We start from the raw sequence: 16,968 nt of genomic DNA on the forward strand, positions 1-16,968 counted from the left end.
TACCTGTACACTATACCCACACACCTCTGCTACCTGTACACTATACCCACACACCTCTGCTATCTGTACACTATACCCACACACATCTGCTATCTGTACACTATACACACACACCTCTGCTATCTGTACACTATACACACACACCTCTGCTACCTGTACACTATACCCACACACCTCTGCTATCTGTACACTATACGCACACACACCTCTGCTACCTGTACACTATACCCACACACACCTCTGCTACCTGTACACTATACCCACACACCTCTGCTATCTGTACACTATACCCACACACCTCTGCTATCTGTACACTATACACACACACCTCTGCTATCTGTACAGTATACCCACACACCTCTGATATCTGTACACTATACCCACACACCTCTGCTATCTGTACACTATACGCACACACACCTCTGCTACCTGTACACTATACCCACACACCTCTGCTACCTGTACACTATACCCACACACCTCTGCTACCTGTACACTATACCCACACACCTCTGCTACCTGTACACTATACCCACACACCTCTGCTACCTGTACAGTATACCCACACACCTCTGCTACCTGTACACTATACCCACACACCTCTGCTATCTGTACACTATACCCACACACCTCAGCTACCTGTACACTATACCCACACACCTCTGCTACCTGTACACTATACCCACACACCTCTGCTACCTGTACACTATACCCACACACCTCTGCTACCTGTACACTATACCCACACACCTCTGCTACCTGTACACTATACCCACACACCTCTGCTACCTGTACACTATACCCACACACCTCTGCTACCTGTACACTATACCCACACACCTCTGCTACCTGTACACTATACCCACACACCTCTGCTACCTGTACACTATACCCACACACCTCTGCTACCTGTACACTATACACACACACCTCTGCTACCTGTACACTATACCCACACACCTCTGCTACCTGTACAGTATACGCACACACCTCGCGGGTACGTGCAGAGCCCACACACATTCAATTATTCACAGAATGAAGCCCTGCTCCAGACTCCTCCTGTACACGTGACTGATCACATGATCATACATCATCAAAGGTCCTGTAGCTGTGTAGGATTTGTCCTGTACCGTGCACTAGTGCAGTCAGTGAGGGTATGTATGGTGTGTAATACTTCCATTGTCTCTTCCCAGCAGATCACAGCTGTGTGCAGTGTAAGTGTGTACCTACATATACATGTATATATACACTGACTGTATGTATGACTGTATATATACACTGACAGCAGTGTGCACGCCCCACAGCTCTGCTCTGACCAAGTACAGCAATATTTATACACTGACTGTATGTATGACTGTATATATACACTGACAGCATTGTGCACGCCCCACAGCTCTGCTCTGACCAAGTACAGCAATATCTATACACTGACTGTATGTATGACTGTATATATACTGACAGCATTGTGCACGCCCCACAGCTCTGCTCTGACCAAGTACAGCAATATCTGTACACTGACTGTATGTATGACTGTATATATACACTGACAGCATTGTGCACGCCCCACAGCTCTGCTCTGACCAAGTACAGCAATATCTGTACACTGACTGTATGTATGACTGTATATATACACTGACAGCAGTGTGCACGCCCCACAGCTCTGCTCTGACCAAGAACAGCAATATCTATACACTGACTGTATGTATGACTGTATATATACACTGACAGCATTGTGCACGCCCCACAGCTCTGCTCTGACCAAGTACAGCAATATCTATACACTGACTGTATGTATGACTGTATATATACACTGACAGCATTGTGCACGCCTCACAGCTCTGCTCTGACCAAGTACAGCAATATCTATACACTGACTGTATGTATGACTGTATATATACACTGACAGCATTGTGCACGCCTCACAGCTCTGCTCTGACCAAGTACAGCAATATCTATACACTGACTGTATGTATGACTGTATATATACACTGACAGCATTGTGCACGCCCCACAGCTCTGCTCTGACCAAGTACAGCAATATCTGTACACTGACTGTATGTATCACTGTATATATACACTGACAGCATTGTGCACGCCCCACAGCTCTGCTCTGACCAAGTACAGCAATATCTGTACACTGACTGTATGTATGACTGTATATATACACTGACAGCATTGTGCACGCCCCACAGCTCTGCTCTGACCAAGTACAGCAATATCTATACACTGACTGTATGTATGACTGTATATATACACTGACAGCATTGTGCACGCCCCACAGCTCTGCTCTGACCAAGTACAGCAATATCTATACACTGACTGTATGTATGACTGTATATATACACTGACAGCATTGTGCACGCCTCACAGCTCTGCTCTGACCAAGTACAGCAATATCTATACACTGACTGTATGTATGACTGTATATATACACTGACAGCAGTGTGCAAGCCCCACAGCTCTGCTCTGACCAAGTACAGCAATATCTATACACTGACTGTATGTATGACTGTATATATACACTGACAGCAGTGTGCACGCCCCACAGCTCTGCTCTGACCAAGTACAGCAATATCTATACACTGACTGTATGTATGACTGTATATATACACTGACAGCATTGTGCACGCCCCACAGCTCTGCTCTGACCAAGTACAGCAATATCTGTACACTGACTGTGTGTATGACTGTATATATACACTGACAGCATTGTGCACGCCCCACAGCTCTGCTCTGACCAAGTACAGCAATATCTATACACTGACTGTATGTATGACTGTATATATACACTGACAGCAGTGTGCACGCCCCACAGCTCTGCTCTGACCAAGTACAGCAATATCTGTACACTGACTGTATGTATGACTGTATATATACACTGACAGCATTGTGCACGCCCCACAGCTCTGCTCTGACCAAGTACAGCAATATCTGTACACTGACTGTATGTATGACTGTATATATACACTGACAGCATTGTGCACGCCCCACAGCTCTGCTCTGACCAAGTACAGCAATATCTATACACTGACTGTATGTATGACTGTATATATACTGACAGCATTGTGCACGCCCCACAGCTCTGCTCTGACCAAGTACAGCAATATCTATACACTGACTGTATGTATGACTGTATATATACACTGACAGCAGTGTGCACGCCCCACAGCTCTGCTCTGACCAAGTACAGCAATATCTGTACACTGACTGTATGTATGACTGTATATATACACTGACAGCATTGTGCACGCCCCACAGCTCTGCTCTGACCAAGTACAGCAATATCTGTACACTGACTGTATGTATGACTGTATATATACACTGACAGCAGTGTGCACGCCCCACAGCTCTGCTCTGACCAAGAACAGCAATATCTATACACTGACTGTATGTATGACTGTATATATACACTGACAGCATTGTGCACGCCCCACAGCTCTGCTCTGACCAAGTACAGCAATATCTATACACTGACTGTATGTATGACTGTATATATACACTGACAGCATTGTGCACGCCTCACAGCTCTGCTCTGACCAAGTACAGCAATATCTATACACTGACTGTATGTATGACTGTATATATACACTGACAGCATTGTGCACGCCTCACAGCTCTGCTCTGACCAAGTACAGCAATATCTATACACTGACTGTATGTATGACTGTATATATACACTGACAGCATTGTGCACGCCCCACAGCTCTGCTCTGACCAAGTACAGCAATATCTGTACACTGACTGTATGTATGACTGTATATATACACTGACAGCATTGTGCACGCCCCACAGCTCTGCTCTGACCAAGTACAGCAATATCTATACACTGACTGTATGTATGACTGTATATATACACTGACAGCATTGTGCACGCCCCACAGCTCTGCTCTGACCAAGTACAGCAATATCTATACACTGACTGTATGTATGACTGTATATATACACTGACAGCATTGTGCACGCCTCACAGCTCTGCTCTGACCAAGTACAGCAATATCTATACACTGACTGTATGTATGACTGTATATATACACTGACAGCAGTGTGCACGCCCCACAGCTCTGCTCTGACCAAGTACAGCAATATCTATACACTGACTGTATGTATGACTGTATATATACACTGACAGCAGTGTGCACGCCCCACAGCTCTGCTCTGACCAAGTACAGCAATATCTATACACTGACTGTATGTATGACTGTATATATACACTGACAGCATTGTGCACGCCCCACAGCTCTGCTCTGACCAAGTACAGCAATATCTGTACACTGACTGTGTGTATGACTGTATATATACACTGACAGCATTGTGCACGCCCCACAGCTCTGCTCTGACCAAGTACAGCAATATCTATACACTGACTGTATGTATGACTGTATATATACACTGACAGCAGTGTGCACGCCCCACAGCTCTGCTCTGACCAAGTACAGCAATATCTGTACACTGACTGTATGTATGACTGTATATATACACTGACAGCATTGTGCACGCCCCACAGCTCTGCTCTGACCAAGTACAGCAATATCTGTACACTGACTGTATGTATGACTGTATATATACACTGACAGCATTGTGCACGCCCCACAGCTCTGCTCTGACCAAGTACAGCAATATCTGTACACTGACTGTATGTATGACTGTATATATACACTGACAGCATTGTGCACGCCCCACAGCTCTGCTCTGACCAAGTACAGCAATATCTGTACACTGACTGTATGTATGACTGTATATATACACTGACAGCATTGTGCACGCCCCACAGCTCTGCTCTGACCAAGTACAGCAATATCTATACACTGACTGTATGTATGACTGTATATATACACTGACAGCATTGTGCACGCCTCACAGCTCTGCTCTGACCAAGTACAGCAATATCTATACACTGACTGTATGTATGACTGTATATATACACTGACAGCATTGTGCACGCCTCACAGCTCTGCTCTGACCAAGTACAGCAATATCTATACACTGACTGTATGTATGACTGTATATATACACTGACAGCATTGTGCACGCCCCACAGCTCTGCTCTGACCAAGTACAGCAATATCTGTACACTGACTGTATGTATGACTGTATATATACACTGACAGCATTGTGCACGCCCCACAGCTCTGCTCTGACCAAGTACAGCAATATCTATACACTGACTGTATGTATGACTGTATATATACACTGACAGCATTGTGCACGCCCCACAGCTCTGCTCTGACCAAGTACAGCAATATCTATACACTGACTGTATGTATGACTGTATATATACACTGACAGCATTGTGCACGCCTCACAGCTCTGCTCTGACCAAGTACAGCAATATCTATACACTGACTGTATGTATGACTGTATATATACACTGACAGCAGTGTGCACGCCCCACAGCTCTGCTCTGACCAAGTACAGCAATATCTATACACTGACTGTATGTATGACTGTATATATACACTGACAGCATTGTGCACGCCCCACAGCTCTGCTCTGACCAAGTACAGCAATATCTGTACACTGACTGTATGTATGACTGTATATATACACTGACAGCATTGTGCACGCCCCACAGCTCTGCTCTGACCAAGTACAGCAATATCTATACACTGACTGTATGTATGACTGTATATATACACTGACAGCAGTGTGCACGCCCCACAGCTCTGCTCTGACCAAGTACAGCAATATCTGTACACTGACTGTATGTATGACTGTATATATACACTGACAGCATTGTGCACGCCCCACAGCTCTGCTCTGACCAAGTACAGCAATATCTGTACACTGACTGTATGTATGACTGTATATATACACTGACAGCATTGTGCACGCCCCACAGCTCTGCTCTGACCAAGTACAGCAATATCTATACACTGACTGTATGTATGACTGTATATATACACTGACAGCATTGTGCACGCCCCACAGCTCTGCTCTGACCAAGTACAGAAATATCTATACACTGACTGTATGTATGACTGTATATATACTGACAGCATTGTGCACGCCTCACAGCTCTGCTCTGACCAACTACAGCAATATCTATACACTGATTGTATGTATGACTGTATATATACACTGACAGCATTGTGCACGCCCCACAGCTCTGCTCTGACCAACTACAGCAATATCTATACACTGACTGTATGTATCACTGTATATATACACTGACAGCAGTGTGCACGCCTCACAGCTCTGCTCTGACCAACTACAGCAATATCTATACACTGATTGTATGTATGACTGTATATATACACTGACAGCATTGTGCACGCCCCACAGCTCTGCTCTGACCAAGTACAGCAATATCTATACACTGACTGTATGTATGACTGTATATATACACTGACAGCATTGTGCACGCCCCACAGCTCTGACCAAGTACAGCAATATCTATACACTGACTGTATGTATGACTGTATATATACACTGACAGCATTGTGCACGCCTCACAGCTCTGCTCTGACCAAGTACAGCAATATCTATACACTGATTGTATGTATGACTGTATATATACACTGACAGCATTGTGCACGCCCCACAGCTCTGCTCTGACCAAGTACAGCAATATCTATACACTGATTGTATGTATGACTGTATATATACACTGACAGCATTGTGCACGCCCCACAGCTCTGCTCTGACCAAGTACAGCAATATCTATACACTGACTGTATGTATGACTGTACATGTACACTGACAGCATTGTGCACGCCCCACAGCTCTGCTCTGACCAAGTACAGCAATATCTGTACACTGATTGTATGTATGACTGTATATATACACTGACAGCATTGTGCACGCCCCACAGCTCTGCTCTGACCAACTACAGCAATATCTATACACTGACTGTATGTATGACTGTATATATACACTGACAGCATTGTGCACGCCCCACAGCTCTGCTCTGACCAAGTACAGCAATATCTATACACTGACTGTATGTATGACTGTATATATACACTGACAGCATTGTGCACGCCCCACAGCTCTGCTCTGACCAAGTACAGCAATATCTGTACACTGACTGTATGTATGACTGTATATATACACTGACAGCATTGTGCACGCCCCACAGCTCTGCTCTGACCAAGTACAGCAATATCTGTACACTGACTGTATGTATGACTGTATATATACACTGACAGCATTGTGCACGCCCCACAGCTCTGCTCTGACCAAGTACAGCAATATCTGTACACTGACTGTATGTATGACTGTATATATACACTGACAGCATTGTGCACGCCTCACAGCTCTGCTCTGACCAAGTACAGCAATATCTATACACTGATTGTATGTATGACTGTATATATACACTGACAGCATTGTGCACGCCCCACAGCTCTGCTCTGACCAAGTACAGCAATATCTATACACTGATTGTATGTATGACTGTATATATACACTGACAGCATTGTGCACGCCCCACAGCTCTGCTCTGACCAAGTACAGCAATATCTATACACTGACTGTATGTATGACTGTACATGTACACTGACAGCATTGTGCACGCCCCACAGCTCTGCTCTGACCAAGTACAGCAATATCTGTACACTGATTGTATGTATGACTGTATATATACACTGACAGCATTGTGCACGCCCCACAGCTCTGCTCTGACCAACTACAGCAATATCTATACACTGACTGTATGTATGACTGTATATATACACTGACAGCATTGTGCACGCCCCACAGCTCTGCTCTGACCAAGTACAGCAATATCTATACACTTACTGTATGTATGACTGTATATATACACTGACAGCATTGTGCACGCCCCACAGCTCTGCTCTGACCAAGTACAGCAATATCTATACACTGACTGTATGTATGACTGTATATATACACTGACAGCATTGTGCACGCCCCACAGCTCTGCTCTGACCAAGTACAGCAATATCTGTACACTGACTGTATGTATGACTGTATATATACACTGACAGCATTGTGCACGCCCCACAGCTCTGCTCTGACCAAGTACAGCAATATCTGTACACTGACTGTATGTATGACTGTATATATACACTGACAGCATTGTGCACGCCCCACAGCTCTGCTCTGACCAAGTACAGCAATATCTATACACTGACTGTATGTATGACTGTATATATACACTGACAGCATTGTGCACGCCTCACAGCTCTGCTCTGACCAAGTACAGCAATATCTATACACTGACTGTATGTATGACTGTATATATACACTGACAGCATTGTGCACGCCCCACAGTTCTGCTCTGACCAAGTACAGCAATATCTATACACTGACTGTATGTATGACTGTATATATACACTGACAGCATTGTGCACGCCCCACAGCTCTGCTCTGACCAAGTACAGCAATATCTATACACTGACTGTATGTATGACTGTATATATACACTGACAGCATTGTGCACGCCCCACAGCTCTGCTCTGACCAAGTACAGCAATATCTGTACACTGACTGTATGTATGACTGTATATATACACTGACAGCATTGTGCACGCCCCACAGCTCTGCTCTGACCAAGTACAGTACACTGACTGTATGTATGACTGTATATATACACTGACAGCATTGTGCACGCCCCACAGCTCTGCTCTGACCAAGTACAGCAATATCTATACACTGACTGTATGTATGACTGTATATATACACTGACAGCATTGTGCACGCCCCACAGCTCTGCTCTGACCAACTACAGCAATATCTATACACTGACTGTATGTATGACTGTATATATACACTGACAGCATTGTGCACGCCCCACAGCTCTGCTCTGACCAAGTACAGCAATATCTATACACTGACTGTATGTATGACTGTATATATACACTGACAGCATTGTGCACGCCCCACAGCTCTGCTCTGACCAACTACAGCAATATCTATACACTGACTGTATGTATGACTGTATATATACACTGACAGCATTGTGCACGCCCCACAGCTCTGCTCTGACCAAGTACAGCAATATCTATACACTGACTGTATGTATGACTGTATATATACACTGACAGCATTGTGCACGCCCCACAGCTCTGCTCTGACCAAGTACAGCAATATCTATACACTGACTGTATGTATGACTGTATATATACACTGACAGCATTGTGCACGCCCCACAGCTCTGCTCTGACCAAGTACAGCAATATCTGTACACTTACTGTATGTATGACTGTATATATACACTGACAGCATTGTGCACGCCCCACAGCTCTGCTCTGACCAAGTACAGTACACTGACTGTATGTATGACTGTATATATACACTGACAGCATTGTGCACGCCCCACAGCTCTGCTCTGACCAAGTACAGCAATATCTATACACTGACTGTATGTATGACTGTATATATACACTGACAGCATTGTGCACGCCCCACAGCTCTGCTCTGACCAACTACAGCAATATCTATACACTGACTGTATGTATGACTGTATATATACACTGACAGCATTGTGCACGCCCCACAGCTCTGCTCTGACCAACTACAGCAATATCTATACACTGACTGTATGTATGACTGTATATATACACTGACAGCATTGTGCACGCCCCACAGCTCTGCTCTGACCAAGTACAGCAATATCTATACACTGACTGTATGTATGACTGTACATGTACACTGAGAGCATTGTGCACGCCCCACAGCTCTGCTCTGACCAAGTACAGCAATATCTATACACTGATTGTATGTATGACTGTATATATACACTGACAGCATTGTGCACGCCCCACAGCTCTGCTCTGACCAAGTACAGCAATATCTGTAAACTGACTGTATGTATGACTGTATATATACACTGACAGCATTGTGCACGCCCCACAGCTCTGCCCTGACCAAGTACAGCAATATCTATACACTGACTGTATGTATGACTGTATATATACACTGACAGCATTGTGCACGCCCCACAGCTCTGCTCTGACCAAGTACAGCAATATCTATACACTGACTGTATGTATGACTGTACATGTACACTGACAGCATTGTGCACGCCCCACAGCTCTGCTCTGACCAAGTACAGCAATATCTATACACTGACTGTATGTATGACTGTACATGTTCACTGACAGCATTGTGCACGCCCCACAGCTCTGCTCTGACCAAGTACAGCAATATCTATACACTGATTGTATGTATGACTGTACATGTACACTGACAGCATTGTGCACGCCCCACAGCTCTGCTCTGACCAGGTACAGTACACTGACTGTATGTATGACTGTATATACACTGACAGCAGTGTGCACGCCCCACAGCTCTGCTCTGACCAAGTACAGCAATATCTATACACTGACTGTATGTATGACTGTACATGTACACTGACAGCATTGTGCACGCCTCACAGCTCTGCTCTGACCAAGTACAGCAATATCTATACACTGACTGTATGTATGGCTGTACATGTACACTGACAGCATTGTGCACGCCCCACAGCTCTGCTCTGACCAACTACAGCAATATCTATACACTGCCTGTATGTATGACTGTATATATACACTGACAGCATTGTGCACGCCCCACAGCTCTGCTCTGACCAAGTACAGCAATATCTATACACTGACTGTATGTATGACTGTATATATACACTGACAGCATTGTGCACGCCCCACAGCTCTGACCAAGTACAGCAATATCTATACACTGACTGTATGTATGACTGTACATGTACACTGACAGCATTGTGCACGCCCCACAGCTCTGCTCTGACCAAGTACACTACATTGACTGTATGTATGACTGTATATATACACTGACAGCATTGTGCACGCCCCACAGCTCTGCTCTGACCAAGTACAGCAATATCTATACACTGACTGTATGTATAACTGTACATGTACACTGACAGCAGTGTGCACGCCCCACAGCTCTGCTCTGACCAACTACAACAATATCTATACACTGACTGTATGTATGACTGTATATATACACTGACAGCATTGTGCACGCCCCACAGCTCTGCTCTGACCAAGTACAGCAATATCTATACACTGACTGTATGTATGACTGTATATATACACTGACAGCATTGTGCACGCCCCACAGCTCTGACCAAGTACAGCAATATCTATACACTGACTGTATGTATGACTGTACATGTACACTGACAGCATTGTGCACGCCCCACAGCTCTGCTCTGACCAAGTACAGCAATATCTATACACTGACTGTATGTATGACTGTATATATACACTGACAGCAGTGTGCACGCCCCACAGCTCTGCTCTGACCAAGTACAGCAATATCTATACACTGACTGTATGTATGACTGTATATATACACTGACAGCATTGTGCACGCCCCACAGCTCTGCTCTGACCAAGTACAGCAATATCTGTACTATGACTGTATATATACACTGACAGCAGTGTGCACGCCCCACAACTCTGCTCTGACCAAGTACAGCAATATCTATACACTGACTGTATGTATGACTGTATATATACACTGACAGCATTGTGCACGCCCCACAGCTCTGCTCTGACCAAGTACAGCAATATCTATACACTGACTGTATGTATGACTGTATATATACACTGACAGCATTGTGCACGCCTCACAGCTCTGCTCTGACCAACTACAGCAATATCTATACACTGATTGTATGTATGACTGTATATATACACTGACAGCATTGTGCACGCCCCACAGCTCTGCTCTGACCAACTACAGCAATATCTATACACTGACTGTATGTATCACTGTATATATACACTGACAGCAGTGTGCACGCCTCACAGCTCTGCTCTGACCAAGTACAGCAATATCTATACACTGACTGTATGTATGACTGTATATATACACTGACAGCAGTGTGCACGCCCCACAGCTCTGCTCTGACCAAGTACAGCAATATCTATACACTGACTGTATGTATGACTGTATATATACACTGACAGCATTGTGCACGCCCCACAGCTCTGCTCTGACCAAGTACAGCAATATCTATACACTGACTGTATGTATGACTGTATATATACACTGACAGCAGTGTGCACGCCCCACAACTCTGCTCTGACCAAGTACAGCAATATCTATACACTGACTGTATGTATGACTGTATATATACACTGACAGCATTGTGCACGCCCCACAGCTCTGCTCTGACCAAGTACAGCAATATCTATACACTGACTGTATGTATGACTGTATATATACACTGACAGCATTGTGCACGCCTCACAGCTCTGCTCTGACCAACTACAGCAATATCTATACACTGATTGTATGTATGACTGTATATATACACTGACAGCATTGTGCACGCCCCACAGCTCTGCTCTGACCAACTACAGCAATATCTATACACTGACTGTATGTATCACTGTATATATACACTGACAGCAGTGTGCACGCCTCACAGCTCTGCTCTGACCAACTACAGCAATATCTATACACTGATTGTATGTATGACTGTATATATACACTGACAGCATTGTGCACGCCCCACAGCTCTGCTCTGACCAAGTACAGCAATATCTATACACTGACTGTATGTATGACTGTATATATACACTGACAGCATTGTGCACGCCCCACAGCTCTGACCAAGTACAGCAATATCTATACACTGACTGTATGTATGACTGTACATGTACACTGACAGCATTGTGCACGCCCCACAGCTCTGCTCTGACCAAGTACAGCAATATCTATACACTGACTGTATGTATGACTGTATATATACACTGACAGCAGTGTGCACGCCCCACAGCTCTGCTCTGAACAAGTACAGCAATATCTATACACTGACTGTATGTATGACTGTATATATACACTGACAGCATTGTGCACGCCCCACAGCTCTGCTCTGACCAAGTACAGCAATATCTGTACACTGACTGTATGTATGACTGTATATATACACTGACAGCAGTGTGCACGCCCCACAACTCTGCTCTGACCAAGTACAGCAATATCTATACACTGACTGTATGTATGACTGTATATATACACTGACAGCATTGTGCACGCCCCACAGCTCTGCTCTGACCAAGTACAGCAATATCTATACACTGACTGTATGTATGACTGTATATATACACTGACAGCATTGTGCACGCCTCACAGCTCTGCTCTGACCAACTACAGCAATATCTATACACTGATTGTATGTATGACTGTATATATACACTGACAGCATTGTGCACGCCCCACAGCTCTGCTCTGACCAACTACAGCAATATCTATACACTGACTGTATGTATCACTGTATATATACACTGACAGCAGTGTGCACGCCTCACAGCTCTGCTCTGACCAACTACAGCAATATCTATACACTGATGGTATGTATGACTGTATATATACACTGACAGCATTGTGCACGCCCCACAGCTCTGCTCTGACCAAGTACAGCAATATCTATACACTGACTGTATGTATGACTGTATATATACACTGACAGCATTGTGCACGCCCCACAGCTCTGCTCTGACCAACTACAGCAATATCTATACACTGACTGTATGTATGACTGTACATATACACTGACAGCATTGTGCACGCCCCACAGCTCTGCTCTGACCAACTACAGCAATATCTATACACTGATTGTATGTATGACTGTATATATACACTGACAGCAGTGTGCACGCCTCACAGCTCTGCTCTGACCAACTACAGCAATATCTATACACTGATTGTATGTATGACTGTATATATACACTGACAGCATTGTGCACGCCCCACAGCTCTGCTCTGACCAAGTACAGCAATATCTGTACACTGATTGTATGTATGACTGTATATATACACTGACAGCATTGTGCACGCCCCACAGCTCTGCTCTGACCAAGTACAGCAATATCTGTACACTGACTGTATGTATGACTGTATATATACACTGACAGCATTGTGCACGCCTCACAGCTCTGCTCTGACCAAGTACAGCAATATCTGTACACTGACTGTATGTATGACTGTACATGTACACTGACAGCATTGTGCACGCCCCACAGCTCTGCTCTGACCAAGTACAGCAATATCTATACACTGACTGTATGTATGACTGTATATATACACTGACAGCATTGTGCACGCCCCACAGCTCTGCTCTGACCAAGTACAGCAATATCTGTACACTGATTGTATGTATGACTGTATATATACACTGACAGCATTGTGCACGCCTCACAGCTCTGCTCTGACCAAGTACAGCAATATCTATACACTGACTGTATGTATGACTGTATATATACACTGACAGCATTGTGCACGCCCCACAGCTCTGCTCTGACCAAGTACAGCAATATCTATACACTGACTGTATGTATGACTGTATATATACACTGACAGCAGTGTGCACGCCTCACAGCTCTGCTCTGACCAACTACAGCAATATCTATACACTGATTGTATGTATGACTGTATATATACACTGACAGCAGTGTGCACGCCTCACAGCTCTGCTCTGACCAACTACAGCAATATCTATACACTGATTGTATGTATGACTGTATATATACACTGACAGCATTGTGCACGCCCCACAGCTCTGCTCTGACCAAGTACAGCAATATCTGTACACTGATTGTATGTATGACTGTATATATACACTGACAGCATTGTGCACGCCCCACAGCTCTGCTCTGACCAAGTACAGCAATATCTGTACACTGACTGTATGTATGACTGTATATATACACTGACAGCATTGTGCACGCCTCACAGCTCTGCTCTGACCAAGTACAGCAATATCTGTACACTGACTGTATGTATGACTGTACATGTACACTGACAGCATTGTGCACGCCCCACAGCTCTGCTCTGACCAAGTACAGCAATATCTATACACTGACTGTATGTATGACTGTATATATACACTGACAGCATTGTGCACGCCCCACAGCTCTGCTCTGACCAAGTACAGCAATATCTGTACACTGATTGTATGTATGACTGTATATATACACTGACAGCATTGTGCACGCCTCACAGCTCTGCTCTGACCAAGTACAGCAATATCTGTACACTGACTGTATGTATGACTGTATATATACACTGACAGCATTGTGCACGCCTCACAGCTCTGCTCTGACCAAGTACAGCAATATCTGTACACTGACTGTATGTATGTCTGTACATGTACACTGACAGCATTGTGCACGCCCCACAGCTCTGCTCTGACCAAGTACAACAATATCTATACACTGACTGTATGTATGACTGTATATATACTGACAGCATTGTGCACGCCCCACAGCTCTGCTCTGACCAAGTACAACAATATCTATACACTGACTGTATGTATGACTGTATATATACACTGACAGCATTGTGCACGCCCCACAGCTCTGCTCTGACCAAGTACAGCAATATCTGTACACTGATTGTATGTATGACTGTATATATACACTGACAGCATTGTGCACGCCTCACAGCTCTGCTCTGACCAAGTACAGCAATATCTGTACACTGACTGTATGTATGACTGTACATGTACACTGACAGCATTGTGCACGCCCCACAGCTCTGCTCTGACCAAGTACAGCAATATCTATACACTGACTGTATGTATGACTGTATATATACACTGACAGCAGTGTGCACGCCCCACAGCTCTGCTCTGACCAAGTACAGCAATATCTGTACACTGACTGTATGTATGACTGTATATATACACTGACAGCATTGTGCACGCCCCACAGCTCTGCTCTGACCAAGTACAGCAATATCTATACACTGACTGTATGTATGACTGTATATATACACTGACAGCATTGTGCACGCCCCACAGCTCTGCTCTGACCAACTACAGCAATATCTATACACTGACTGTATGTATGACTATATATACACTGACAGCATTGTGCATGCCCCACAGCTCTGCTCTGACCAACTACAGCAATATCTGTACACTGACTGTATGTATGACTGTATATATACACTGACAGCAGTGTGCACGCCTCACAGCTCTGCTCTGACCAAGTACAGCAATATCTATACACTGACTGTATGTATGACTGTATATATACACTGACAGCATTGTGCACGCCCCACAGCTCTGCTCTGACCAAGTACAGCAATATCTGTACACTGATTGTATGTATGACTGTATATATACACTGACAGCATTGTGCACGCCCCACAGCTCTGCTCTGACCAAGTACAGCAATATCTGTACACTGACTGTATGTATGACTGTATATATACACTGACAGCATTGTGCACGCCCCACAGCTCTGACCAAGTACAGCAATATCTATACACTGGCTGTATGTATGACTGTACATGTACACTGACAGCATTGTGCACGCCCCACAGCTCTGACCAAGTACAGCAATATCTATACACTGACTGTATGTATGACTGTATATATACACTGACAGCATTGTGCACGCCCCACAGCTCTGCTATGACCAACTACAGCAATATCTATACACTGATTGTATGTATGACTGTATATATACACTGACAGCATTGTGCACGCCCCACAGCTCTGCTCTGACCAAGTACAGCAATATCTATACACTGATTGTATGTATCACTGTATATATACACTGACAGCAGTGTGCACGCCCCACAGCTCTGCTCTGACCAAGTACAGCAATATCTGTACACTGACTGTATGTATGACTGTATATATACACTGACAGCAGTGTGCACGCCCCACAGCTCTGCTCTGACCAAGTACAGCAATATCTATACACTGACTATGTATGACTGTATATATACACTGACAGCATTGTGCACGCCCCACAGCTCTGCTCTGACCAAGTACAGCAATATCTGTACACTGATTGTATGTATGACTGTATATATACACTGACAGCAGTGTGCACGCCCCACAGCTCTGCTCTGACCAAGTACAGCAATATCTATACACTGACTGTATGTATGACTGTATATATACACTGACAGCATTGTGCACGCCCCACAGCTCTGCTCTGACCAAGTACAGCAATATCTATACACTGACTATGTATGACTGTATATATACACTGACAGCATTGTGCACGCCCCACAGCTCTG

At 44.4% G+C, this 16,968-nt stretch overlaps 1 protein-coding gene across 3 annotated transcripts in view; it reads left to right on the forward strand.

Annotated features, from left to right (window-relative positions):
• Positions 1–16,968, forward strand: part of UBAC2 (UBA domain containing 2) — a 205,626-nt gene that overhangs the window by 8,676 nt on the left and 179,982 nt on the right. The window contains exon 1 of one of the 3 annotated variants that reach the window (XM_056555656.1): positions 1,033–1,154. The exons of the other annotated variants lie outside the window; for them this stretch is intronic. The gene's annotated coding sequence lies outside the window, so the exon portion shown is untranslated. Of the gene's footprint in view, positions 1–1,032; positions 1,155–16,968 lie in introns of those variants that run through there. 3 annotated transcript variants of the gene reach the window in all.

This window comes from Hyla sarda, chromosome 2 (assembly GCF_029499605.1).
Source record: "Hyla sarda isolate aHylSar1 chromosome 2, aHylSar1.hap1, whole genome shotgun sequence".
NCBI classification, from domain to species: Eukaryota; Metazoa; Chordata; class Amphibia; order Anura; family Hylidae; genus Hyla; species Hyla sarda.